The 26,605-nt window shown below is 40.7% G+C and overlaps 1 non-coding gene across 1 annotated transcript; it reads right to left on the bottom strand.

Moving 5' to 3' along the window:
* Positions 1–9,965: 9,965 nt before the first annotated feature.
* On the bottom strand, positions 9,966–10,069 carry LOC136134274 (U6 spliceosomal RNA). The gene has a single exon (XR_010656555.1). It is a non-coding gene; the product is annotated as a U6 spliceosomal RNA (small nuclear RNA).
* Between the last annotated feature and the right edge of the window lie 16,536 nt (positions 10,070–26,605).

Below are 26,605 nucleotides of genomic sequence, written 5' to 3'. Positions count from 1 at the left end.
GGCGGGGGAAGCGGCGACGGGTGAGGGCTGGCCGAACCAGGCGTGGAAACCCGGACCAAGTGAGAAACTGGGCAGCGGCGGAGGGCGGTCAGGATCCGGCTCGGAGCGCCGCCGCCGCCCCCAGGCTCGGCCGCCGCAGCTGCGGGCTGGGCTGGGCCGGGCCGAGCCGGCCGCTGCCTCCCCGCCTCCCGGCTGCCGGCCGCGCCGCGACGTCAGCGCCCCGCCTCCCGCCCCGCCTAGCGGCCGGCGTCCCGCGACTCGCGACCTAACCCGTACCCGCGCCGAGGTGCGGCAGAGCTTGGGGATGGTGGCCCGCACGCCCTCGCCCCGTCTACTGCAGACCAGCCTGGAGCTGCAGGGTCGCTGAGCGCCGCGAGGACCGTGGGCGGAGCGCAAGGCCTCCGCGGGGGGATGGGGGGCTCCCGCGTTCGTCCCCAGGAAACCCCGCCTCGCCTGCGGGCAGCGCGGCACCCTCGGCCGGGTATGAAATGCCCGCTCCGCGTCTCCCGGCCAATCCCAAGTCGTCCTTCAAGACGTCCCTGCTCCGGAAAGCTGTCGCCGTAAAACTGCCCCGCCCCGTCCCTCCCGGCATGGCCATCCCCTTGGCGCTGGCAAGTGGGAGCGATGCGGACCAGGGCCGCTCCCCAGTCTCGAGCGGCACTCCCCCTCCTCTAGCCCGCCCCTGCCCGGGAAGATTCCTGCGTGAAACCAGAAGTGATTCACGCTGCGCCACGTGATGGCCCCGCATCAGCGACCTGAAAGCGGGTGAGCTGCCGCTGTCTCCCTCCTCCGCGCGCGGGAGGAATCACGTGTGCAGCCAGAACCTGGCGCGGGAGTCCAGGGAGCAGGGCTCGCCCTCTGCGGACACTGCGGCGGAGAACAGAGTGGTGAACAAATGAGTAACCACATCTGTATTTAAGTGTTCCCTCGGACCGCTGGGGCTTATGCGTCACGAGTTGGGGGAAATTATAGGCTCTGGTGGAGGTTTTCAACAATTACTTACACCCATTAAGTGCCTACTATGTGCAAAGCCCTGGGTATTACTTGCACGCTTGGTTTATTATTAATAATGATAACAATGGTTAATAATTACAGATGCTGAATTTCGGCCAATGCTGGTCCGTGTGCTTTACATGCGTTACCTCATTTTATCCCCAAAACAACCCTGTGGGGTAAGTATGGTTTTTATCCTTATTTTCAGGAAGGTTAAAGTTGCAGCTTAGGGAGGTTAACCTGCCCAAGATCCGTAACTGGCAGAGGTGGGATGTGAATCCACACAGATGACCCCAAAGTCTGTACTTTTCTTTTTAACTTTCAGAGCCTGTATTAAAAATAGTATTTTTAAAAAGACATGTAACACACAGCTAAAAACAAAATAAAGTAAAAAAATCAAGTGGGACAGAAATGCTTATGATGAAAAGCAAAACATTCCCTTTCCACCCCTCATTCCAGGGATAACCACTTAAAGCCATTTGTGTTTTCAGGCCTGGTAGTTACCTCCATATTTCTACATAAAATGCTTACATAACTATATCTAGAGTTTTCAGGACTGGCCATTATCTATTGTCTTCCTCCTATGATAGATAATGATTTAGCTCACACCCACTTCCCTCCCTCAATCCTATGTAGTTATGCTTTTTTTTTAGTTCCTCTATTGGATACCTCGATAGTAGAAACCTTTATTTCTTCTTGGGGAGACTCTCCACAGTACCTCTTGACTTTTTTATGCTGTGAAAGGAGGATGCCAAAATCCCACTTTCCGGGCCATGTCCCCTACCAGGAATAAGGTTGTACACCGGGCACCCGAGACTCATGGGAGCATATGCACCAAGGCTCAATCCTAACAACCTTAACTGTGATCAAAATGGGGTGGAGGAGTTCTCTACACTGAGCCCCATAGCCCAGCATCCCTGTGGACAGCACCTAGCTTTGGAGACAGCCAGATCTGCCTATGGATCTTGGCTCTCTGCCACTTAGCAGGAATAAGACCTGAAGATTAAGTCAGCTCTCTAACCTCTCAGCCTTCTTTCCTGATCTAGAAAATGGGGATGATGATTCCTACTTGAAACAGTTGCTGAGAAGTTGACATGAGAAAATATTGTCAAAGATTTTAACACAGTGGAAACCATCACAAATGATCTCAAAGCATCTGAACATCATATATAGTTTTTTTCTGATTATAAGTTATTTGGAAAATATAGAAAAATATAAAGAAGGAAATAAAAGTAGATTAGAATATCACCGTTCAGAAATAAACACTGTTAACAATTTGTTGTATTGCTTTCCAGTCTTTACACTATATGTTGTTGTTTTCTATGCATTATGGTTGTGAGGCAACTGTACTGTAATGGTTAAACCTGTGGGCTGTGGAATCCTGGTCCTAGCGTCTACTTTATGTGTACTCTCTCATTTACCCCTGAACACAACCATTTAAGGCAGGTGCTGTTGCTACTCTCAGCTTCACGGATGAGGAAGCTAAAGCAGCTAAAGTTTGGGTGATTTTCCCCCAAGTTTCTAACTGGAAAATTGCAGAGAGTGGACTTGAACTCAGGTCTGAGTGACTCTACTGCCTCTGGTACTCTGCCCTCACACTAGCTTGTTGGTCACCTAAGCACTACATCATCTGAAGTCAATAAAGCGGGGAATGTTGTCATACCCATTTTACAGATGAAGAAATTGAGGTACAAAAAAGGTTAACAGACTTACCCAAGATTATAGAGTCAGGATGAAGCCCCTGAGAATGGATTCCCCAGGGGCTTTGCAAATGAAGATATCTTTACCAAACCACAGCTAACATATTTGTCACTGTCCTTTAATGGTTCTGTTTCATCTGTTTCTTAGCTCTTCAACATGACCAGACTGCCTTTTCCCTCCCACCTCCCTCTGCCTCCCCCATGGAGTAGCAAGGCTCCAGGAACGGGCAAAAGAGAACTCAGATGGGCTACTCCCACTCTCCTTCTTCCTGCCCTGGCCCTCATAGTTTGGCAAGGTCAGGCTTCCTGCTGGCCTAAGATTGCAGCTGCAAGAAGGCAGTAAGGCCAGGAAGGGCTCCCCTGCAGGTCACTTAGCCCTAGAAGAAAGGGCGGGCTCTACTAGCTGTCTGCAGTTGAGAAAAGAGCAGAAACTCTGAAGACACTGAGGTCTTGGTTACCTAGAGGTGTTTTCTCCTCTGGAAGATGAGACCACCCATCCCCACCCACTGCAGTTTGATGTGAGGGTTACAGAGAGGACCCTCCTACTTCCTCTTCCTCCCCAGGGCTGGACGTGTTCACCGCCTCCCTGGGCCTCTCTAGTCCGTTAGGGACAGTTCTTGCTTTGAAAGAGTGGTCCTTTGTGTAATTTCCACTCATTGCTTCCCTCTGCAATATCATAACCCTTCCAGACAGGCACTTCAAATATATTTGCCTGACTCTTCAAGCTACATTTCCTCCTGTCCTTCGCCCTCCCTCCCACATCTGTATTCTAGGCCCTTCACTGTAATAGAGTCACACAGCCCAGGTTCAAATCCTCGTGCCACAACTTACTAGCAGTATGAGATTGGGCAAATTACTGAACCCCAGAGTCTCAGTTTCCATGTTATAAAATGGGCCTAATAATGGGAAATCACTTCATAATGTTAGCATGAGAGCTATCTCAACATACTCTAAGCAGTGATGAGTAATATCATCTTAGAAATCTTTGCTCAAAGCAAAAGGTTGTACCTCCTTATTGTTTGATTTGCATTTCTTCGATTGCTAATGAGATTGAACATTTTTTCAGTTATTAGTCATTTATATTTCCTCTTTTAGTGAGTTGTCTATTTTCTGAATTGTCTATTTTCTTTGAAACCTTAACTTATTCACTTATATTAACCCTTTCTATGTTAATAATAACACTTTGTCTTTTATATTTATTGCAAATATGTTTTGACATAAGTAGTCAAGTCGTTGAATTTCTTCCATTGTTTCAAGCTTAGGTTCTTCCACACTCACAGGTCCAATAAATATCCATTCATAGTTTTTCTAGTTTTTAAATTGTTTGGCTTTTTCTTTGTTCTTTCATTCTCTTTAAATTCTTCTAGAAACTATTTTGGTGAATGATTTGAGGTGAAAATCTAACCTTTTCTCCCCAGCAGCTATTCAAGTTTCCCAATACTTATTGAAAAACCCTATCCCTTTGCCACTGATTTTCTCATGTAAGTTTTTGTATACATACTATAGAGAGAGTCTGAACTTTGTACTCTAGTCCACTAAGATTTATATCTTTTTGTCAGTGCTATTCTGTTTTAATTATTGTTGCCTTTTAAATGCTTTATACAGCAGAAGAGAAAATCTTTACTTATTTCTTTTTCTTCAGAGATTTTTATAGCTACTCTCACCTGTGTATTCATGCACATGAGCTCTAATGCTTTTTGGAATTGTGAGAGAAATTGTTTTGAGAAAAATTGACATCTTTACAAACAACAGCCATACTCTCAACTTCTATTTAACATTGTGCTGGAGGTTCTAGCTAGTGCACTTAGGCAAGAAAACAAAATAAAACTATCCAGATTGGAAAGGAAGAGTAAAACTATCTCTTTGCAGATTACATGACCTTGTAAATAGAAAATACTAAGGAATCCACTAAGAAATTATTAGAACTAATAAATGGGTACAGGAAGGTTACAGGATACCAGATCAATATATTAAAATCAATTGTATTTCTAAACACTAGCAATGAAAAATTAAAATTAAAACAATTCCATTTATAAAAGTATAAAAAAGAATAAAGTACTTAGAAATGAATAGAATATAACAAAAGAAGTATAACAAAAGAAAACTACAAAACATCATTGAAAGAAATTAACAAAGACTTAATTAAATGGAAAGATATCTCACTTTCATGAATTGGAAGACTTAATACTGTTAGGATGCCAATACACCCCAAATTGGCCTGCAGATTCAACACATTCCCCATCAATATCCCAGCTGCTGTTTTTGCAGAAATTGACAAGCTGATCCAGGAAATCATATGGAAATGCAAGAGACCCAGAATAGCCAAACAAGTCTTGGAAACGAAAAGCAAAGTTGGAGGATTCACACTTCCCGATTTCAAAACGTACTACAAATCAAGACAATGAGGTAACTGGCATAAGGATAGACATAGATCAGTGGAATAGAATTGAGATTCCAGAAATAAACCCTTGTATTTACGGCTGACTGATTTTTCAATAAAGGTGCCAAGACCATTCCATGGGGAAAGAATGGTCTTTTCAACAAATGGTGTTAGGACAGCTGGATATTTGCATGCAAAAGAATTAAGTTGAACCCCTTTGCTACGCCATACACAAGAGTTAACTCAAAATAGATCATAGGCCTAAATATAAACACTAAAACTATAAAGCTTTTTGAAGAAAATGTAGAAGTAAATATTCATGACCTTGGGTTAGGCAAAGACTTCTTAGATACAACACCAAAGAAAAAATAGATAAACTAGACTTCATGAAAATTAAAAACTCCTGTCCTTCAAAAGACACCATCAAGAAAGTAAAAAGACAACCTATGGGATGAGAGAAAATATTTTTAAATCATATATGTGATAAGAGGCTAGTATCCAGAATATTTAAAGAACTCATAATTCAACAATAAAGACAACCCAATTAAAAAATGGGCAAATGATTTGAATAGATAGATACTTCCCTAAAGAAGATATACAAATAGCCAATACATACATGAAAAGGTATCAGAAACATTATTCATTAAGGAGATATAAATCAAAACCACAATGAAGTACCACTTCACTCCCTCTAGACAGATAATAACAAGTGTCAGGATGTGGAGACCCTGGAACCCTCATACATTGCTGGTGGGAATATAAAACGGTACAGCTGCTTTGGAAAACATTTTGGCAGTTACTCAAATTGTTAAACATAGGAGCTACCATATGACCCAGCAATTTCACTCCTAGAAATATGCCCCAGAGAAATGAAAAATGCGTCTTACATAAAAAGTGTGCAAAGGGCTTCCCTGGTGGCACAGTGGTTGAGAGTCCGCCTGCCGATGCAGGGGACACGGGTTTGTGCCCCGGTCCGGGAAGATCCCACATGCCGCGGGGCGGCTGGGCCCGTGAGCCATGGCCGCCGAGCCTGCGCGTCTGGAGGCTGTGCTCCGCAACGGGAGAGGCCACAACAGTGAGAGGCCCGCGTACAGAAAAAAAAAAAAAGTGTGTATGAATATTCATTCCCAGATTCCTACCTCAAACCTACAAACCTATGACCACCTGCATTTTTCCTATCTCAGAGAAAGAGGTTTTCCTGTGTGCTTCATTTTCCTCTCTGCCTTGGGGCAGCCTAAGCTTCCATCTCCTTCATTTCTGTTTCTTCTCCACTGGTTCCTTCATCTCATCATATAAATATGTTCGTCTCTCCCAATAAAAACAGAGAAAACAACAACTCCCCCTCTCTATCAGTCTGTACCATGTCCTCCTTTCTTTCAGGTTTCCTGAAGATGATTTACCCTCCTCGTCTTTATCCCCTTCTTCCTCATTCACACCCCAAACCACAGCAGCCAGGCTCTCTAAGCTCCTACCCCATCTGTGATTGCAAAATTCCAGGCCCCTCCTTCAGGCTTTATCTTACTTGACCTCTCTTTGGCATTAATCACTCCCTTCTCCAAACTCCCTCAACCCCACTCTCTGCCTCTGGGCCTGCTCTTTTTTTTTTTTTTTTTTTTTAATTTATTTTTATTTATTTGGCTGTGCCGGGTCTTAGTTGCAGCATGCGGGATCTTTAGTTGCAGCATGCGGGATCTTTTAGTTGTGGCATGCGGGCTTTTAGTTGCAGCATGTGGGATCTAGTTCCCTGACCAGGGATCGAACCCAGGCCCCCTGCATTGGGAGCACGGAGGGAGTCTTAACTGCTGGACCACCAGGGAAGTCCCTGGGCTCTTCTACGCGTTTACTCCTGCCTCTTCCTCCACTCACTACTTCTAGGTCTCCTTCAGGGGCTTCTCTTCCTCCCCCATTTCTTAACATTGGTTTATTTCTCAGCCCTCTTCTCTTTTCAATCCTCAGACTTTCCCTGGAGATTTCTTTGGAGAAATGGCTGATTCTAGGACTAGGGCAGGGAAAATACAAGATGAGCTTGTATGATTTTGTAAAGCCAGAAAACAAGGAAATCCTCAGGAAGAAAAGCAGGGAAAGTAGAAGGGTAGTGTCAAAAGAGCACAGACGCCAACATGAAAGAACTCCCAGTGGCCAGAGCTGGAACAATTTGAGTAATACAATATATCACAATAGTATTGGATTATAACCCATAAAATAAAATAAATATTCATGAGTCTAAAGTTATATCAATAAATGATTGAATGAATAAATAAGTAAATGAGGAGAAGAGAAAATTCTTCCTTACAGAAGAATTCTAATAGATACTGCCCCCTCCAAGAAGTGGAACTTAATTCCCCTCTCCTTGTGTGTGACTGGACTCTGAGACTCACCTTCAAAGAATAGAGTATGAAAAATGGAAATTTTACAGTGACAAAACCTGGCAAACACCACCTTAATCAAGTGATCTAGATCAACATCCCTGGTGATAAATCATATTGATTAGCATGTTCCCAATGCTATAAGGGCATTTCACCTCTGTGCCTTTCTAAAAACTCATAGCTGCTTTCTAAACAAGAGAAAGACAACAGACAAATCCAAATTGAGGGGCATCCTTCAGAATACCTGAGTAGGACCCTTCAAAAGTGTCGAGGTCATGATAACCATCAGAGATGGGAGGAAATTTATGAGACATGTCCTTCCTTGAGGGGACCTGAGCCGTGTACGTCCCTAACACATCCCCCAAGTGCGATCCTTAAACGCTAGGTTTTAGTTTTACCTGTTATTTTGAAGAAAAGACCTTTAAAAAATTAATTCGTTTATTTATTTTTATTGAGATATAGTTGATTTATAAGATATAAGTTTCAGGTGTACAACATAGTGATTCACAATTTTTAAAGTTTATACTCCTTTTATAGTTATTATAAAATATTGGCTATATTCCTTGTGCTGTACAATCTATCCTCTTAGCTTATTTATTTTATACACAGTAGTTTGTACCTCTTAATCCCCTACTCCTATCTTGCACCTACCCCTTCCCTCTCCTCTCATAACTACTAGTTTGATCTCTATATCTGTGAGTCTGTTTCTTTTTTGTTATATTCACTCGTTTGCTGTATGTTTTAGATTCCACATATAAGTGATAACATACAGTATTTGTCTCTCTCTGTCTGACTTATTTCACTAAGCATAAGATCCTCCAAGTCTATCCATGTTGTTGCAAATGGCAAAATTTCATTCTTTTTTAGAACTGAGTAGTATTCTATTGTGTATATATATATATATATATATATATATATATATATATATTTAACATTTTTTTTAGAGTATAATTGCTTTACAATGGTGTGTCAGTTTCTGCTTTATAACAAAGTGAATCAGTTATACATATACATATGTCCCCATATCTCTTCCCTTTTGCATCTCCCTCCCTCCCACCCTCCCTATCCCACCTCTCTAGGTGGTCACAAAGCACCGAGCTGATCTCCCTATGCTATGCGGCTGCTTCCCACTAGCTATCTATTTTACGTTTGGTAGTGTATATGTCTATGCCACTCTCTCACTTTGTCCCAGCTTACCCTTTCCCTTCCCCGTATCCTCAAGTCCATTCTCTAGTAGGTCTGCATCATTATTCCCATCTTGCCCCTAGGTTCTTCTGACCTTTTTTTTTTTTTTTTAGATTCCATATCTATGTATTAGCATACGGTATTTGTTTTTCTCTTTCTGACTTAATTCACTCTGTATGACAGTCTCTAGGTCCATCCACCTCACTACAAATAACTCAGTTTCGTTCCTTTTTATGGCTGAGTAATATTCCATTGTATATATGTGCCACATCTTCTTTATCCATTCATCTGTCGATGGACACTTAGGTTGCTTCCATGTCCTGGCTATTGTAAGTAGAGCTACAATGAACATTGTGGTACATGACTCTTTTTTTTTTTTTTTTAACATCTTTATTGGGGTATAATTGCTTTACAATGGTGTGTTAGTTCCTGCTTTATAACAAAGTGAATCAGTTATACATATACATATGTTCCCATATGTCTTCCCTCTTGCGTCTCCCTCCCTCCCACTCTCCCTATCCCACCCCTCCAGGCTGTCACAAAGCACGGAGCTAATATCCCTGTGCCTTGGGGCTGCTTCCCCCTAGCTATCTACCTTACTACGTTTGTTAGTGTGTATATGTCCATGACTCTCTCTCGCCCTGTCAAAGCTCACCCTTCCCCCTCCCCATATCCTCAAGTCCGTTCTCCAGTAGGTCTGCGTCTTTATTCCTGTCTTACCCCTAGGTTCTTCATGACATTTTTTTCCCTTAAATTCCATATATATGTGTTAGCATACGGTATTTGTCTTTTTCTTTCTGACTTACTTCACTCTGTATGACAGACTCTAGGTCTATCCATCTCATTACAAATAGCTCAATTTCGTTTCTTTTTAAGGCTGAGTAATATTCCATTGTATATATGTGCCACATCTTCTTTATCCATTCATCCGATGATGGGCGCTTAGGTTGTTTCTATCTCCGGGCTATTGTAAATAGAGCTGCAATGAACATTTTGGTACATGACTCTTTTTGAATTTTGGTTTTCTCAGGGTATATGCCCAGTAGTGGGATTGCTGGGTCATATGGTAATTCTATTTGTAGTTTTTTAAGGAACCTCCATACTGTTCTCCATAGTGGCTGAACCAATTCACATTCCCACCAGCAGTGCAAGAGTGTTCCCTTTTCTCCACACCCTCTCCAGCATCTATTGTTTGTAGATTTTTTGATGATGGCCATTCTGACTAGTGTGAGATGATATCTCATTGTAGATTTGATTTCCATTTCTCTAATGATTAATGATGTTGAGCATTCTTTCATGTGTTTGTTGGCAATCTGTATATCTTCTTTGGAGAAATTTCTAAAAAATATGGAACGCTTCACGCATTTGCGTGTCATCCTTGTGCAGGGGCCGTGCTAATCTCTGTATCGTTCCAATTTTAGTATATGTGCTGCCGAAGCGAGCACCCATTGTATGTATATTGTTGGACACTTAGGTTGCTTCCATATCTTGGCCATTGTAAACATGCTGTATGAACACTGGGAGTTCATATGTCTTTTCAAATTAATGTTTTCATTTTCTTCACATATATACCAGAGAGCGGAATTGCTGAATCATATGGTAGTTCTGTTTTTAGTTTTTTGAGGAACTTCCGTACCATTTTCCACAGTGGCTGCACCAACTTATCTTTTCACTTGTACATTTAGTGCACGAGGGTTCTCTTTGCTCCACATCCTTACCAACATTTGTTACTTGTGGTCTTTTTGATGATAGCCGTTCTGAGAGGTGTGAGGTGATATCTCATTGTGGTTTTGATTTGCATTTCCCTGATGATTAACAATGTTGTGCATTTTTTCATGTGGCTGTTGACCATCTGTATTTCTTCGTTGGAAAAATGTCTGTTCAGGTCTTCTGCTTATTTTTTAATTGGGTTGTTTGTTTGTTTGTTTTTGATGTTGAGTTGTATGATCTGCCTGTGTATTTTGGATATTAACCCCTTATCAGTCATATCATTTGTAAATATTTTCTCCCATTCAGTAAGTTGTCTTTTTGTTTTGTGGATGGTTTCCTTTGCTGTGCAAAAGATTTTAAGCTTAATTAGGTCCCATTTATTTTTTTGCTTTTGTTTCTTTTATCTTAGGAGACAGAACCAAAAAGAAAATATTGCTACAATTTATGTCAAAGAGTGTTCTGTCCATGTTTTCTTCTAGGAGTTTTATGGTTTCTGACCTTACATTTAGATCTTCAATCCCTTTTGAGTTTATTTTTATATATGGTGTGAGAAAATGTTCTAATTTCATTCTTTTACATGTAGCTGTCCCGTTTTCCCAGCACAATTTATTGAAGAGACTCTCTTTTCTCCATTGTATATTCTTGCCTCCTTTGTTGTAGATTAACTGACCGTAAGTCCATGAATTTATTTCTGGGCTCTCTATTTTGTTCCATTGATCTACATCTCTGCTTTTGTGCCAGTACCATACTCTTTTGATTACTGTAGCTTTGTAGCACAGTCTGAAGGAGAAAAGACCTTTTATTCTATCTTTAGAAAATATTACAAAATCATTGTTATGTGAAGACATGGTCAAATGAAACCAAAAAACAGCAGGAGAAAAGTATTACAAAAGTATGTGAGGTGGTTAGCTTTTTAAAATTACATTATTTTCTGGATTTGAGGATGTTTTTGGTATTTGTCAACTTAATTTTTTTTTAACTTTGGGGATAATTTTAGGTTTACAGAAAAGCTCCAAAAATAGTACAGAGAGTTCCCATTTATCCTTAACCCAGCTTCCATTAATGTTAACATTTTATAGGTACATTCCTCCAAACTAAGAAACCAACATTTGGTACAATATCATTAACTAGACTACAGACTTTATTCAGATTTCACCAGTTTTTCCATTAACATCATTTTTTCTTTTCCAAGATCCAATCCAGGATCCCACATTGCATTTGGTCATCATGTCTCCTTAGTTTCCTCCCACCTGTGATGTTTACTTGACAGTAATTCACTAAATGATATACTTGCTTTATATGATTTTCTGAATTTGTGTTATATTTAACAATAACAAATTAAAAACAAAAACAAAAACAATCATAATGGTTTCTCATTGCTCTTAGAATAAGGGCAGCCAGCCTCAGCCTGGCCAGTGAGGCCCAAATGACCTTGTGCCAACCTACCTGTACAGCCTCTCCCTGACTCATAGTAGCCTAGTCAAGCCGGCCTCCTTTCCATCTCTTGTATTTTACCTTGCTCCTTCCTGCCACAGGGCCTTTGCACCTGCTATTTCCTCTCCCTGGCACACTCTTTCCTCCTCTTTGCCAAGGTAACTCCTACTCCTCTGTTGATATCATTTCAGCATCTCTCATGCAGTCCAGCCTTGCCTGGCCTCCCTAGCTGTGTAGAATCTCCTTACCACAGGCTCTCATTGCTGTCCACAGGGGCAATGCTACGTTGGTTTGAGTTTTCAAAGAGAGGCTAGAGAACATGAATTGCTGTGTAGAGTGAGAAGAATTTCAAGTTTCCCACAGCCACCTAGCAATCCACGAGGGAGGGGCAGGCAGAAGAGATCAGAGGGGACAGCAGAACCAGCAAAATGCAAGAGGCATATGTTTTTAAGCACGACTTTTGTTATTCTAATTTTAGTGCATTAGGGGCAGATGACATGGTCTGTATGATATTGATTCTATGAAATTTATTACAGCTTCTTTCACGGCCAGTTTAAATGTTCTTCTGGCGCTCAAAAAGAGTGTGAATTCTCTGTTGGGTGTAGGGTTCTATTATACCTAATAGATCAAATTTATTAATTGTATTGTTTAGATCATCAGTATCTCTAATTTTTGTCTTGTTCTGTTGGTATCTAGGTTTCTAAGGGGAGTGACTTTGAAGTTACACAGGCTTAAGGATATTTATTTATAAGTAAAAAGATAAAGATTAATTTCTAAAAATTATACATTTTTCAAATTGTTGGGGTTGGGGAGAAACAACAAAGAAAACACAGACCAGAAAGCAAATGAGGGAAAACGAGGGGGTATTAAAAAGCAATCTGAATCTATAAAAGATGACACAACTAAATCTATCTGCATAACAATAATTGAATGGGAGAGACTTGCCAACTGAAAGAAAATACTTTCAGATACAGTTTTTAAAAACTTAATGAAAATATATGCTATCAATAAAAGGTATGCCTAAAATAAAAATGCTCAAGGAGTTTGAAAGTAAAAGAATTGAAAGTCAGTGGGTTTTAAAATAACTTGATGGCTTTCTGCCCATGGATGCCGCCAAGTGAGCATCGTTGATGTCTCCCCCCTCCACTGCTGTCATGTCTAAGTCAGGGTCTCCCAAAGAGCCCGAACAGCTGCGGAAGCTCTTCATCAGAGGTTTGAGCTTTGAAACAACCGATGACATTCTGAGGAGCCATTCTGAGCAATGGGAAGCGCTCACAGATTGTGTGGTAATGAGGGATCCAAGCACCAAGCGCTCCAGAGGCTTCGGGTTTGTCACATATGCCATTGCAGAGGAGGTGGATATGGCCATGAATGCAAGGCCACACAAGGAACAGAATAGAAAGTCTGGAAATAGCCTTACATGTGCATAGGATTTAATCTATGATAAAGATGATATCTCAAATATGTAAGACAAGGACAACTTTACTTCCCACTTGTAAAAAAAAAGTCATAAATGTTAAATACAAAGGTAGAATTTCAGCTCATAAAAAAAATGTCAGATAGATTAAAGATCTACACATTAAGAACCCCACTCAAGTAATAGAATAAAATATAGGAGTTTACTTTTATATTTGGTGTTGCATCTCAACTGCTCAAAGAATTTGAATAAATAGTTCACAAGGGAAATACAAAGGGCAGTTTAACATATGCAAAAAAGTTTAACCTCACTGGTAGCTTAAAATTGTAAATTAATACAAAGTGATACCCAGTGTGGGGGGCAAAAGGATACCCTTGGGGTGAGTATAAACTGGCAAAGCTTTTTTAGAGACCAATTCAGCAATATCTATCAATAATTTAAAACAAGTTATCCCTATAATCTGGCAAGTCTATTTCAAGGAATTTACACTGTGGAAATCCTCACATAAATGTACAAAGAACATTGTAAAAGGATGTTCATTTCTGCTTTAAAACAGCAAACCACTTGGGATGGAGCCTAAATATCCATTAATAGAGATGAAGTCACAGCATATCAGAGAAAAGGCCATGAGCGCTGCAGGCTGCTGAGGAAAGGGGAGCTGTAGTCTCACTGGCCCTGTGCTGAGAGTCTGAGGGTCACTCAGACCTTCAGTCTCATCCAGGATGAGCTGTGGTCTCCAAGTGCCAGAGTTTCTTTATACTGCTAGACTTCAGCTTTGGTGACTAACTTCTCATTTATTTTTAGAAAAACACTTAAGCCCTAGGCCTTTTAGTTAGGCAAATTATAAAGATATATCCAACATCCTATTTTAAAATAAAAAAGGTTTAAAACAGTAAGAATCTCTGCATATTTTATATTGCCGAGGATGGAGGGGAAAAGTGTCTTTGTAAATGGTTCCCTTTCATTCATGTATTGATTCAACAAATGAGGGACAGACACAGCCTCTCAAGAAGCTGTCTTCACGGAGGGAGGAACTCTCGCGAGGGAACAGTTTTAAATACTTAACCACAAAAATACAAAACTGAAAACTTCAGTAAGCACTGGGAAGGGATGGCATAGGATATGGGAGGCTGTATTATGGGGCTTATATGTAGGAGTCTATAGTATAGGGAATATAGCTAGACTTCATTTTGGTTGGTCAGGGAAGGTTTCCCTGAGGAAATTGCCTTAGGTGAGACCCAAGAAAGGTGAGAAGCAGAAAGGAATCCCAGAACAGTTTGCATAAAAAGGAAAGGGCTTGTGCAAAGGCCCAAGGTAGGGAATTGCTGGGAACATTTATGACATTAAGAAAAGGCTGGTATGGCCTGAGTATGGAGTGGGATGGCAGGAGGGAAAGGCAGGAGCCTGTGGGCCACTTTAAGGATTTGGGATTTTCTACTAAGGGCAATGCAAAACTATTTGTGGATTAAGAAAATGTTTATTTTCAACAAATATGATTCAGACCAGGCAGTCTCCAGAGTTTTGGGCAAGGGTGTGGGTATATACTAGTCAAAACAGTTACCCACAGGAAATTGGGAGGAAGGCAGCCAGAAGTACTCCAGGGCGAATCTCCTCTTCAATATGGAGACCCTGAGGGGCCCCCACTGGCAGTGCCAAAGCACATTTGTGGGGCTGTTTTGTGAGGCTGTGCACAAGCTGTAATTCAGACAGATGAATCCAGACATTGGGAGGTACACTGATGGTGTTCTTGGGTGGGGATGGGATGCAGGAAACGGGTAAGTTCTGAATAAGTTCTGCCATATTGATGGGGAATTGTGCTGCCTAATTTTCCAATTAAAAAAAAATTCAGATTATAATATGAAATTTTAAAGTTTTTAGTGTTTGCAGCAATTTCAAAATTTATAAAATATAAATCAAATACATTTGAGGTTGGATATTTTATTAGTTGCCTGTAGCCATTACAATAAATTGCCACAAACTTTGTGACTTAAAACAGCACAAATGTATTCCCTTGCTGTTCTAGGGTCCAGATATCTGCAATCAGTTTTACTGGTCTAAAATCAAGGCATCAGCAGGACTGTGTTCCTTCTGGAGGCTCTAGGGGAGAATCTACTTCCTTGCATTTCAGAGCTTTTGGCAATGCCTGCATTCCTTAGCTCCTGACCCCTTCCTCCAGCCTCTTGTTTCCATCTTCACATCTCTTACTTCTGTAGTCAAATCAACCCCTGCTTCCTTCTTATAAGGGTACTTGTGATTACATGTAGGGCCCACATACGTGGATAATCCAGAATAATCTTCCCATTTCAAGATCCTTAACTTAGTCACATCTTCAGAGTCCCTTTTGCTATATGTATAAAATTATATTCACAAGTATCAGGGATTAGTATCTGAATATCTTTGGGGCCATTATTCAGCTTATCACAGGTATATAGTTGAATATAGCCCTCAGATTTGAACCTATCTCAGATTTTCCCCCAGCTACAATAATAAAATGTCCCTAAATTATCCCAATACTCTGGTCCCTAAACCTATGATACTTTCTTTTAACAGCTTTACTGAGGTTCAATGTATATGCTCTAAAATTCACCCATTGTAAAAAAAAAAAAATTCACCCATTGTAATTTTATAAGTACATACATAATTCAATTATGTTTAGTAGATTTACAGAGTTATGCAACTATTACAACATTCCAGATTTTTTGCAGTCAATCCCCACCCCTAAATCCAGCCCAGGCATCCCCTAATCTACTTCTATCTGTATAGATTTACCTTTTCTGTATACTTCGTGTTAATGGGATCGTATCATATACGGTCATTTGTGTCTAGCTTTCACTTAGTATAATGTTTTTGAGGTTCATCTCTGTCATAGTGTGTGTCAGTAATCAGTAGTTACTCCTTTTTATCACTGAGTAGTGTTCCATTGTGTGAATAAATCACATTATGTTTATCCATTAAGCTGTTAATGGACATTTGGATTATTTCCTAGTTTTGGCTATTGTGAGTATTGCTGCTATGAATATTCATGTACAATGCTTTGTGTGGACATATGTTTTCATTTGTAAGCTTATTTTTAATTTTTTAAGGAACTGCCAAACTGTTTTCCAAAGTGGCTGTAGTACTTTACACTCCTGTCACGAATGTATGTGGAATCCAGTTTCTCCACATCCTTGCCAACACTTGTATAGAATATCTTTTTCCCATTGAATTGCCTTGGAAACTTTGCCAAAACTAAATTGACCTTATGTGTGAGGGCTCATTTCTGGACTCTCAATTCTATTTCATTGGTCTATATGTCCATCTTAATGCCAGTACCATGTTGTGTTGATTACTGTAATTCTGTAGTAAGTTTTGAAATCAGAAATTGTGAGTCCTCCAAACTTTTTTCTTTCAAGATTGTTTTGGCTATTCTAGATCTTTTGCATTTCCATATTAATTTTGGAAGTAGCTTGTCAATTTCTGCAAAAAACACAGCTGGGATTTTGATAGGGATTGCCTTGAATCTGTAGCTGAATTGGGGCAGTATAATCATCTTAACAATAGCAGTTTTTTTGTGAATTTCTTAGCATTTTCTCTAAGCAGGATCATGTCATTTTTGAATAAAGACAGTTTTACTTCTTTTCCAATGTGAATTGCTTCATTTTTATTTTTTACTGTTTGGCCTTATCACACTGACTAAAACCTCCAGCACAATGTTGATTAAAAGTGGCAACTGGGAATTCCCTAGAGGTCCAGTGGTTGGGACTCTGTGCTTCCACTGCAGGGGGCATGGGTTCAATCTCTGGTTGGGGAACTAAGATCCCACATGCCACCCGGTGCAGCCTCAAAAAAAAAGAAAAAGAAAAAAAAATGGCAACAGCAGATATCCTTGCCTTGTTCCTGAATTTATAGGGAAACATTCAGTCTTTTACCACGATATTTAATATTGACTGTAGGGACTTCCTTGGTGGCTCAGTGGTTAAGAATCCGCCTGCCAATGCGGGGGACATGGGTTCGAGCCCTGGTCCGGGAAGATCCCACATGCTGTGGAGCAGCTAAGCCCATGCGCCACAACTACTGAGCCTGTGCTCTAGAGCACACAAGCCACAACTACTGAGCCTGTGTACTGCAAGTACCCAAGCCCACGCGCCTAGAGCCCGTGCTCCACAACATGAGAAGTCACCACAATGAGAAGCCCGCGCACCATGATGAAGAGCAGCCCCCACTCACCGCAACTAGAGAAAGCCCGTGCGCAGCAGCGAAGACCCAGCACAGCCAAAAAATTAAAATAAATTAAGTATATATATATTGACTGTAGATTTTAGTTAGATACACTTTATCACGTTGAGAAAGTCCCCTTTTATTCCTAGCTTAAGAGCTTTTATCATTAATTGATGGTGGATTTTGTCAAAGGTTTTTTCCACAGCTACTAAAATGACATTATGGTTTTTGTCGTTTATTTTATTAATATGGTGATTTACCTTCATTGATTTTCAGATGTTAAACCAACCTTGCACTAACTATTTATATGTTGCTGGATTTTACTTGATAATGTTGTGTTAAGGAGTTTTGCAAGTATGTTCATAAGGGATATTGGTCTGTTTTCATAGAATGAGTTGGGGAGTGTTCCTTTCTCCTCGGCTTATGAAAGAATTTGTGAAAGATAATATTATATCATCTTTAATTATCTAATAGAATTCACCAGTGAAATGTTCTGGGACTGAGCTTTTATTTTTTTGGCTGTGCTGAGTCTTTGTTGCTGTGTGTGGGCTTTTCTGTAGTTGGTGGCTAGCAGGGGTTACTCTTCGCTGCAGTGTGCAGGCTTCTCATTGCAGTGGCTTATCTTGTTGCGGAGCGCAGGCTCTAGGTGTGCGGGCTTCAGTATTTGCAGCGTGCGGGCTCAGTAGTTGCTGCACGGGGGCCCCAGAGCCCATGGGCTTCAGTAGTTGCGGCATGTGGGCTCAGTAGTTGTGACACACAGGCTTGGTTGCCCCACGCATGTGGGATCTTCCTGGCCCAGGGATCAAACCCGTGTGCCCTGTACTGGCAGGCAGATGCTTATTTATTTATTTAGTTTTGGCTGCATTGGGTCTTCGTTGTTGTGTGCGGGCTTTCTCTAGTTGTGGTGAGCGGGGGCTACTCTTTGTTGCGGTGCGTGTGCTTATTGCAGTGGCTTCTCCTGTTGCGGAGCACGGGCTCCAGGCACACAGGCTTCAGTAGTTGTGGTTTGCAGGCTCCAGAGTGCAGGCTCAGCAGTTGTAGCACATGGGTCTTAGTTGCTCTGCAGCATGTGGGATCTTCCCGGACCAGGGATCGAACCCGTGTCTCCTGCATTGTCAGGCGGATTCTCAGCCACTGCGCCACCAGGGAAGTCCCCCGTAGAGACATTTTTTTAATGTGGCTGTTAGTACAGCAAGCATTTTGAAGCCTTGTTGCCTGAGAATTTCTTTTTGAAGTATAGTTGATTTATAATATTGTGTTAGTTTCAGGCATACTGCATAGTGATTCAGGGGTTTTTTTCAGATTATATTCCATTATAGGTTATTACAAGTTATTGAATATAATTCCCTGTGCTATACAGTAAATCCTTGTTGCTTACCTATTTTATGTATAGTAGTTTGTATCTGTTAATTCCGTACTCCTAATTTGTCCTACCCTCCTTCTCCCCTTTGGTAACCATAAGTTTGTTTTCTATGTCTGTGAGTCTGTTTCTGTTTTATATATAGATTCATTTGTATTATTTTTTTAGATTCCACATATAAGTGGTATAATATATTTATCTTTCTCTGTCTGACTTACTTCACTAAGTATAATATTCTCTAGGTCCATCCATGTTGCTGCAAATGGCAATACTTCATTCTTTCTTATGGCTTAGTAATATGCCATTGTATGTTGTATACCACACCTTTTTAAGCCAATTGTCTGTTGATGGGTACTGGGTTTGTTTCCATGTCTTGGCTGTTGTAAACAGTGCTGCTATGAACATTAGGGAGCATGTGTCTTTTCAAATTAGAGTTTTCTTTTTTCCTAGATATATGCACAGGAGTGGGATTGCTGGATCATATGGTAGCTTTATTTTTGGTTTTTTTAAGTACCCTCCATACTGTTTTCCATAGTGGCTACACCAATTTACATTCCCACCAACAGTGCAGGAGGGTTGCCTTTCCTGAGACTTTTTTTTTAAGTCTTTTCACATTTGAAAGACAAGATGGCTGGATATAAAATTATAGGTTCAAAGTTATTTTCTTTTAGTACTTAACAAATATTACTCCATTGTCTTCTGTGCCCAATGCTGGGACTGAGAGGTCTAATATCAATTTAACACTGTTAGAATTTTCTCTTTGGTATTTTTAGATTTTGACATCCATTATCTCATGTGGGCTTTCCCTTCTCTCTTTTATTTTCCACTCTATGGCCCTTTCAATCTGAGGTCATTTATCCTTTTTAAATCTGAAGAATGTAGATCTATTGTTCTTCAAATATATTCTTCTTTTCAGTTTCATTTTCTCCTTCTGAATTCTTATTATGTGGATGTGGGCATTCTACTTCTTTCCTCCTTATTTCTTAACTTTTATTTTTTATCTCCTCATTCTTCAATGAGTCCTTCTTGGACTCACATCTCAATATGATATTCTGACTAATTAATCTATTTTTATCTGTTATATATCTCAATTATTGTTTGCTTTATTTCAATTATATCTTTTTCCTTGGATTCTTTCAAATTTCTTCTTGTTTTTGTTTTACACTGCTAGTATCTCTTCTGTGTATTTATAGAACTGATTTGAAATTCTTGGCCCATCTGTACTAATGAATATTTCTGCTTCTGTCCTGCTGTTTCTGATCTTACATGTTGTGATTTTATTTTTCTTTTGGTTTAATTTTACTCTTTGAGTATCTCAACATTTTGGCTTGTTAGCCCATATTCCCTGGGCGTATTGGCTGCTCTACCCTACACTGACTTTGGGGGAAGGACAGAAGGCCACTCAGTGTCTGCTGGCCTGTTAAGTTCAAGGAGAGGACAGGGACTCAGATCTCGAGTGGAGTACCCCAGGCATCACGCAGTCACAGGTCATCACTCCTGCTTGTTGGCATTTGGCCCCCAAACTCCTTGGGTTCTTGCTTTCACTTTCCACCCTGTGTTGAAAGGAAGCTGCCTCTACTGATTGGAAAGGCCAGCCTGGGGGTTTGGAGGACAAAGGGTGGAGGAGTGAGGGATTACTCAAAAACAGTTGTTCCCCCAGTTTATCAACTCTTGACACTGGCAGGGCTTTATGCTGCCCTGAATTCATCCCCAGAGACACCCTGACCAGCGGTGTGAGCCACTGCATCTGCAGTTCTGCAGCGAAGGACAAGCAATGACCGTCCAATGCAAAGGTGTGGGAGAGGCAAGAGCAAAAAGTCAATCACTTTTCCACACCTATGGTCAATTAATCTTCGACAAAGGAGGCAAGAATATACAATGGAGAAAAGACAGTCTCTTCAGCAAGTGGTGTTGGAAAAGCTGGACAGCCACATGTAAGTCAGTGAAGTTAGGACACTCCCTCACACCATATACAAAAATAAACTCAGAATGGCTTAAAAACTTAAATATAAGACATGACACCATAAAACTCCTAGAAGAGAACATAGGCAAAACATTCTCTGACATAAATCATAGCAATGTTTTCTTAGGTCAGTCTCCCAGGGCAATAGAAATAAAGGCAAAAATAAACAAATGGGACCTAATCAAACTTATAAGCTTTTTCACAGCAAAGGAAACCATAAACAAAATGAAAAGACAACCTACGGACCAGGAGAAAATATTTGCAAATGATGTGACCAACAAGGGCTTTATTTCCAAAATATACAAATGCCTCATACAACTCAGTAACAAAAAACCAAACAACCCAATCAAAAAATGGGCAGAAGACCTAAACAGACATTTCTCCAAAGAAGACATACAGATGGCCAACACTCATATGCTCAACATCACTAATTATTAGAGAAATGCACATAAAACTACAATGAGGTATTACCTCAAACCAGTCAGAATGGCCATCATCAAAAAGTCTACAAATAATAAATGCTGGAGGGGGTGTGGAGAAAAGGGAGCCCTCCTACACTGTTGGTGGAAATGTAAATTGGTGCAGCCACTGTGAAAAACAGTATGGAGGTTCCTTTAAAAACTAAGAATAGGGGCTTCCCTGATGGCACAGTGGTTAAGAATCTGCCTGCTAATGCCGGGGGCACAGGTTCGAGCCCTGGTCCGGGAAGATCCCACATGCCGCGGAGTAACTAGGCCCGTGTGCCACAACTACTGGGCCTGTGCTCTAGAGCCCGTGAGCCACAACTACTGAGCCTGCATCCCACAGCTACTGAGCCCATGCACCCTAGAACCCATGCTCCGCAACAGGAGAGGCCCGTGCACTGCAACTAAGAGTAGCCCCCGCTTGCCGCAACTAGAGAAAGCCGTGCACAGCAACAAAGAACCAAAGCAGCCAAAAATAAATAAAATAATAAATAAATTAAAAAAAATAAAATAAAATAAAAACTAAGAATAGAGTTACCATATGATCCAGCAATCCCACTCCTAGGCATATATCCAGAAAAGACAAAAGCTCTAATTCGAAAAGATACATGCACCCCAATGTTCATAACGGCACTATTTACAATGGCCGAGACATGGAAGCAAACTAAGTGTCCATCAACAGATGAATGGGTAAAGAAGATGTGATAGATAGATAGATATATAGATATAGATATAGATATACACACACACACAATGGAAAAGAGTGAAATAATGCCATTTGCAGCAACATGGATGGACCTAGAGATTATCATATTAAATGAAGTAAGTCAGACAAAGACAAATATCATATCACTTATATGTGGAATCTAAAAAATAGTACAAATGGACTTATTTACAAAACAGAAACAGACTCACAAACATAGAAAACAAACTTATAGGGGTGGGATGAATTGGGAGATTGGGATTGACATAGATACAGCACTGTGTGTAAAATAGATAACTAATGAGATCCTACTGTATAGCACAGGGAGCTCTACCCAGTGCTCTGTGGTGACCCAGATGGGAAGGAAATCCAAAAAAGAGGAGATATATGTATACGTATAGCTGATTCACTTTGCTGTACAGCAGAAACTAACACAACATTGTAAAGCAACTATACTCCAATAAAAATTAATAAAGAAAAGATTAAAAAAAGAAAACAAACTTATGGTTACCAAAGGGGAAGGGGGAGAGGGATAAATTGGGAGTATGGGATTAAACAGCACATTACCATAAATAAAATTAAAAACAAGAATTTACTGTATAGCACAGGGAACTAGATTCAATATCTTGTAATAAACTATAATGGAAAAAAAGAAAAAAATGAATTTTAAAAAGTCAATCACTTTTCTTTTGTCCTTATGGTTACAGCTACCCTTGCCTTGGACTGTAACTACCCTCCACCCACACACACACACACAACCACAAACACACAGTCCAATCTAAGTAGCCATTTAGCTCCCCAGTGGTTTCTTCTTTGTTGCTATTTCCAGGATTTCATATTTCTTTCTATAATTCCTCCTGTGTTCAGCTCAGGGAGGGAGCCAGCAGCTCAAGTGAATTCCCATCTTGGCAGGAACTGGGGCAGCCATGAGATGTCTATTAGTCAATTCGAAGGAGAGGTAAACTAGACAGTTGGATAGACAAGTAAGGGGAGAGACTGGGGCTAGAGATACATATTTGAGTCATCAGGGCATAGGTGGTTTTTCAAGCCATGAGTCTGGATGCAATCCTCTGGGGAAGGAATATAAATAGAGGAGGCATTTTGTATAGATACAGGAGTATATTTTGAAAAATATACTCCTTACTGTAAGTAAAATTCTAACTCTGGTTTGTACATTAATCCCTTATCAATTTGGCCAGTGTGAATCAGTCCTGGTGAGAATGCTCACTTTGGGGACCTCACAAAATTCAAGTGTCTGGTTCAGCAAACCTAAGGCTCAGAACCTGGCCTATTATGTCTCCACGGTCATGTGCCATGCCCTGTCCCCACCACCAGACTCCCTCTGCTCACATTTCCTATATTAGTTTAACTTCCTGGGATAATGTGAGGGGTAGACAAAATGGTGCTTATAAAAAAGTCTTGGAAATCAATAGCGTCTGAACAATTGTAAAATACATAATCTTTCTAACTGTGATGTTCCTTTTCTCTCTGAGTGGGCAAATAGATGTGTTCATATCCTCACAGGATGCTCAGGACTTGAGGACAAGCTCCTGCACAGGCTGAAGATCCATGAGTCAGGTGACAGCAGATCCTGAGGCATATGGAAGAGCACAACTGGGCTATTGTCATTGCTTGGGGTACCCAGGGGCTCAGGCAGGTTCCCACTCAGCCAGGAAGTTAACTGAAAAGGCTGAGTGAAGGCACAGGCAGAAAATGTACAATCAAAGACCAGTGAGTAGGGAGATCGGAGACCACAGCCTGGACATCTGAGACCCTGGTAGGCAAAGGAGGGCACTCCAAATTTTAAGATCTCCCAGCATTCAAAAACCCTCACTATCCTGTGATTTCTTCAAAAGACCTTATCTTCCACCCCATTCCATCAAGCCATAGCTAAAATGTTGTCATGGCCAACACCAAACCACTGTTGAAACCCTAGCCTCTCAATATCCCACTTTCTGACACCAACCTGCTACCCCTCCAACTCTTGTACCCTTAGGCTCTCAATGCTTGCTCTTCAATCTTATTGAGGCTTCTATCCCTTGACAACCAGTATTCATTGAGTATCTACTATGTGCCAGGTATAGTATTAGGTGCTTTCCTTCCTCATTCCCTCCTATTGGATGCTCCAAGGAGCATCGCTCTCAACCTGACCCCTCAAACTTCCACTGCATCTGCCCCAAACAAGGTCTACCACCCAACTTCAACAATCCTACTAGGAAGGAATTCCCTGGAAGTCCAATGGTTAGGACGCTGTGCTTCCACTGCAGGGGGCATGGGTTCCATCACTGGTCTGAGAACCAAGAATCTGCATGCCACGCAGCACAGCCAAAAAAAAAAAAAACCAAAAACCCAATCCTGCTCTGAAAGGGTCCTTTGATCAGGCACCAACACCATCAATCCCCGACCATCACACATAAGCACATACACTCAGAGAAACGAGCCAGTAACACCCTTGAATAATATTCACAGCTTCCACAACAAATCATCCTGAGCCATCTACCCTTCCCAGCCTGTTTCTAATCCTTCAGACTTCCAGTTTCTGGTTCCTTGTTTGCCTGTTTAGGACCACACCTTGCCCCTCACACCTGTTCGGCCTGCTGTCTTTCCTCTCAGGCTCCATCTTATTAGAACCTATTAGAACCTTTACTTACTCTGCTCCTATATGGTTGCTTCCTTGCCTGTCTCACTTTTTCACAGGTGCGCTTCCTGCCTCCCCGCCCCACCCACCCACCACCCCTGACGTCTGGAGTCCACCTCACCCACAGCTCGTCCTGAAGTTACCAGTAGCCTCCAAGTTACCAAATTCAGTAGATACTTTGCTGTCCTTCCTTGGCCTCTCTGAGGCAATTGACACAGCAGAAAACTTCCTTTTTAAAAGGGAATTTACACAAATACTATATAAGTACATTCTATTATTCCAAAAGAAAAAAGAACTCAAAACCATACTGATATAGATAAAGGGTAAAATTCAGCCTTAGCCTCCACCCCTGCCTCTTCTTGCCCCAGAGGTAATTTTTATTAACAGACTGCTGTGGCTTCTTCAAGGGCTTTTTTAAGTTATTTACCTCCATATAGATTGACTTGGACTTTTTCTAGTATATAAATTGGATAATGCCACATTGCTTTTTCATTAACAACATGTATAAGAGATTTTCCAGTCATTATGCATAAATCCATCTCCTTTTTTATTGAGGTATAGTTGATTTACAATATTATGTTAGTTTCGGGTGTACAACATAGTGACTCAAAATTTTTATAGATTATGCTCCATTTAAAGTTATTGTAAAATATTGGCTATATTCCCTGTGCTATATGACATATCTTTGTAGCTTATTTTATACATAGTAATTTGTACCTCTTAATCCCATACCCCTATCTTGCCCCTCTCCCCTCCCCTCTCCCCACTGGTAACCACTAGTTTGTTCTCTATACCTGTGAGTCTGTTTCTGTTTTGTTATATTCACTCGTCTGTTTTATTTTTTAGATTCCATATATAAATGATAACATAAGAGTATTTGTCTTTCTCTTTCTGACTTATGTCCATCCATGTTGTTGCAAATGGCAAAATTTAATTCTTTCTTATGGCTGAGTAATATTCCATATATATATTATCTCACATCTCATTACCCTTTCATCAGTTGATAGATACCTAGGTTGTTTCCATGTCTTGGCTATTGTAAATAATGCTGCTATGAACACTGGGGTGCATGTATCTTTTCAAATTTTGTTTTCTTCAGACATATTCCCAGGAGTGGAATTGCTGGTAGATCCATCTCTTCTATTTTTTTTTAAGATTTTTTTTTGATGTGGACCATTTTTAAAGTCTTTATTGAATTTGTTACAATATTGCTTCTGCTTTATGTTTTGGTGTTTTGGCCATGAGGCATGTGGGATCTTAGCTCCTCGACCAGGGATCGAATCCATACCCCTTGCATTGGAAGCCGAAGTCTTAACCACTGGACTGCCAAGTCCCCATCTCTTCTTGATTTAAACTATTCCATAGTGTTCCATTGTAGCAATGTTCCATAATTCATTAAATTGTCACCCTACTGATGCAATTCAGGTTGTTTCCACATTTTAATTCTACAAATTATGCTGTCGGCTCCCACTTCCTTGCAAGAGTGTGGCTTACTAGATACTTATGAAGGGCCCTCCTACTACAAACCAACTAGAGGTTATATAAAATGTGAAATTTTTCTGAGCTCACTAAAAACAAGAAAAATCTCAAAAAAGAAAAGAAAAACAAAACCAAACAAAATACAAAGAAGCAAAAACCTTAAGCTGAAACCAGAAAGGTAAATGATAGGAATTCAAGTCAGGGCTGCCTGAGCCAAATGCCAACAGCAGCCCTCGATCAATCTGCAGGACTGAAGCCGGTGGGCACCTGAGCCTGGGGCTCAACATCAAGGCCAGGACTCTATAAGGGAACCAAGGTGTTTCCATGCCCTGGTGCCCACAGTTTCTCCTGGAAGCAAAACCAGCCCCTTTCTGGAGGAAAGCATCCCTATTCACCTAAACAGTCAAAGAGTACCACGCAAACCACGAAGAGTGGCAGTCAGCAGAAACAACAAACAACAGATGTAGATTCACAATTAGAGTGGAATTATCAGCTACATAAAGGAAACTCCTATGTATGAAGTGTTTAAGGAAATAAGAGATGGAATCACAAATGAGCAAGAGAAAAGAGACTATTTTAAAGGACAAAATAGGACTTCCCTGGTGGTCCAGTGGTT

This window comes from Phocoena phocoena, chromosome 14 (genome assembly GCF_963924675.1).
Source record: "Phocoena phocoena chromosome 14, mPhoPho1.1, whole genome shotgun sequence".
In the NCBI taxonomy this organism is placed as follows: Eukaryota; Metazoa; Chordata; class Mammalia; order Artiodactyla; family Phocoenidae; genus Phocoena; species Phocoena phocoena.
Note: the sequence above shows the minus strand (reverse complement) of the source record. Positions and strands in the feature narration are given on the sequence as shown.